The sequence below is a fragment of the Chrysochloris asiatica genome, unplaced genomic scaffold (genome assembly GCF_000296735.1).
Source record: "Chrysochloris asiatica unplaced genomic scaffold, ChrAsi1.0 scaffold00441, whole genome shotgun sequence".
Classification (NCBI taxonomy): Eukaryota; Metazoa; Chordata; class Mammalia; order Afrosoricida; family Chrysochloridae; genus Chrysochloris; species Chrysochloris asiatica.
This window is the reverse complement of record NW_006408959.1, coordinates 1,018,007-1,021,627: the sequence shown is the minus strand read 5'-3', so window position 1 is coordinate 1,021,627 and position 3,621 is coordinate 1,018,007.

Here is a 3,621-nt window from a genome sequence, read left to right as displayed (position 1 = left end):
CAGTTTCTTGAAACACCTCAATTTATATTCTACTAACATCTGGAGTCTTGATTTTTTGCCAATGCCCTCACTGCATTTGTACTTCTTCCTTTAATACCAATAGTTTTTAATCATATGGTACTACTTCAAATGGGTGAATATCCACCATTTTTGGGGGGTACAGTGATTATTTGTATTCCTTTCATCTGTGTCATTCAATATTTTATCCATAGAATCGTTCAACAGGGCAACTCAAGGCTTCAATTTTCTCTCTCTTTTTTTCTGCTTGAGAAATTCTGAGAATGGTCTACTACCCTTTTAGTTTTCTAACTCAGGTTACCCTTTGAAATTTTTTGTTCAGCTCTTTTACCTCCAGTTGCTTTAGTCTCTCTATATTCAAGAGTCAGTTCCAGGGTCTCTTCTGGCATCTATCTTGGTCTTTTCTTCCTGTGTATTTAATGACCTTTTATTTTTTTATGTATGTCATCTTCTGTCATAGTATCTAAACAGCAGTTTATTCTGGAGGTGATCTCTAAATTCAGATGGGATCTACTCGAGTTTACAGTTTGCCTCTAATGAAGTTTTAGAAACATTCTTCAGCTGCAAACTGAACTTGCATCTGATAAATTCTGTCTGCCCCTGGTCTTGTTTTGGGTGATAATATGTAAATGTATCCACACTCTCTTCCACAGATGTAGTCAGTATGATTCCTGTGTATTCCATCTGCTGAAGTCCCCTGGTATAGTCTCCATTTATGTTGTTGAAAAAATGTATATGCAAAAAATAAGTCATTGGACTTCCGGTTTGAGCTCTAGCAGTGAAAACCAGGTAGGGTATGCTCCGGTGAGAAGAGAGGAGGATTTCATGAAGGAAGTGCTCATAGAACAACTCCAGAGCTCCAGATCTACCATAAGATTCAGGGTGTCAGTTTCCCACACTCACAAGTGAAAAAATCATGATATTAAGGAAAATACTGTGAGTTAGGAATATGGAGACAGGACTCCCTTGGCAACTACTCTGCCATGGCAGAGTTTAGAGGGTGGGGCTAAACCCAGTCTGGCTCAGAAAACTACTGCTAAAAGCAGTGCAGAGGCATCTGAAAAAAAAAAAAAAAAAAAAAAGCAATGTGGGAGACTACACATTTCTCCCTGTTCCACCTTCATTGCTCAGCCTGGACATAAGGAAGGGCAGTTTTACCACATTACAGAGAGAGGGAGCTTGGCAGGGACTAATGACATCACCCACAGAGCCACAGACCTAAAAGTTTCCCAAGCAGCACCCTTTGCAGTGGTTCACTGTAGAGTAGGTTCCAACTCCAGACCACCCTGTGTGGGGTTTCCAGGGCTTTGGATTTGTGTGGGAGCAGAGCACCTCACATTTTCCCCATGGTGAAGCTGGTGGTTTTAGGCTGCTGACCTTGCGGTTCATGGCCCCATTCACTGCCGTTGCACTGTGGGAGCTCCCTGCACAAGACCAATTCAAAACAATCTGTAAAACCCAAGCATGAAAAGACTCAACCATCCTGAGAACTGCGCTGTGCACATGTAGATACCTAACTGACCTCCAGAGACAAAAATAGTGGACAAGCTTTTTCCCATTTACTGCCCAATATCTACCTGTGTACCTGTACCATAGTGACTAGAGGAGGATCCTGAGAGAGTGAACACCCCCACCCTTACTGGAGGCTTCTAATTGCACATACACTGATGGAATAGCTCGGGGAGTCAACCACAGCTTCATTTCTGTTCCAAAGTGGTGACTTTTGTCTATGCATTTATATTACTTCTACTTTTGGTCCTTTTGATCACACATCTATCCTGGAGGTGGGAGTTTTTTCTCCCTATGTTACCCAAGAAGAGACAGCAATCGGGTCCATATAGCCAAGCTCTACGCATACTCCATAATATTCCACCACTGCGACAAGAGCCAGCAACACCCACTAAGCATTACATGAGAAAAGGGAAGCCTATTTCCTGATCATATTCACCAGGAGACACAACAAACAACAAACATTCACTTAAGTTTGAAAACAAACAAAAAACCAAAAAAACCCAACATAACTATCATGATGAATAAAAAGCAACAAACGATATTGAAACATGTCCAAAAAACAAGAGAGTAGGTGATGCAAATGAACTGGAGCTAGGCAAAGGCTTTATAGAGGAGGAAGAGCAGATTTTAGATATGCCTGAGAAATAATTCAGAAAAATGATATGAAACAAATTCAGATGATCTGAAAAGGGGTGGAGGAAAACAAGGAAGAAGGAAGGAAAATACTACAGGAGCAATCAAATAAGATTGATACAACATTGGAAACAATTCAAAACCTGCAAAAAGATGTCCAGATGATCAATAATAAGATATCAGAAGTAGACAATATGCTGAAAGGGGAAAGGAGCAGAATAGAAGAGATGGAAGCCAGAACTAGCTAGCTGGAAGACAAATCTCTCAAGACTGCTAAGATAGAAGAGCAAGCATAAAAAAGGATTTTAAAAAATGTGAAGAGAGCCTATGATTCATGCTGGATAACATGAAGAGGAACAACTTAAGAATTATTGGCATTCCAGAACAGGAAGAATCAGAGAAGTCATCAGAGGGGATAGTTGAAGAGCTTCTGGAAGAAAATGTCCTTAACATCTTGAAAGATGAGAAGATAAACATTCAAGAAGCTGAACATACCCCAGGAAGGATAGACCCCAAAAAGAAAGTTACCAAGACATATAATAATCAAGCTCTCCAAAATCAAAGACAAGGAAAGAATACTAAAACTGGCAAGGGAAAACAGAAATGTCACTTATAAAGGCCAGCAAATTAGATTCAGCTCTGACTATTCAGGAGAAACCATGCAGGCAAGAAGTCAATGGGGAGACATATGGAAAATACTACAAGAAAATAATAATAATAAAAAAAAATCAACCAAGAGTTGTCTAGCCAGCAAAACTATCAATCAAATATGATGGAGTGATCAAGACATTCCATAATAAATAGAATCTGAGAGATTTTATCAAAACCAACCCAGCACTTCAAAACATCCTAAAGGGAGTTCTGTGAATGGAAAACCAATAAGAACAGACAACAAACAGAGATTGACAAGCATGGCAACACCACCTGGAACTGAATCAACAGATAGCAGAGTCCAGAACAGAACAAGACTACAACAACAAACTCAAAGGAGCTGGGAAGTCAACCGAAGATCAAAATTATATCAGTGTCAAAGAATGGACAAACATCGCAACAGAGACTCAGGTGGTGACAATGTCAACTAAGTTACAGGATACAGTGGATTATCTTAAATGGAGAGAAAAGTTGCTCGACTGTAAGGTAACCCCAAAGAAAGTTAATACTTCACAACTTATCATAAAAATGAATTTCCAAGCAGAACAAGCAAACTAAAAAGCAAACAAGAAAACTTAAAAGAAACTGATAAGAAATAGCACACACACATACACAAAAACCAACACAAGAAGGCATGCAGAACAAAAGAACGAACAGCACCACAAAAAGTTAACATAATGTCAGCACTTGATTCATACCTATTGATAATTACATTGAATGTCAAGGATTTAATGCCCAGTGAAGAGACAGAGAGTGGCCGAATGGATAAGAAAACAAGACCTTTCAATATACTGCCTGCAAGAGACA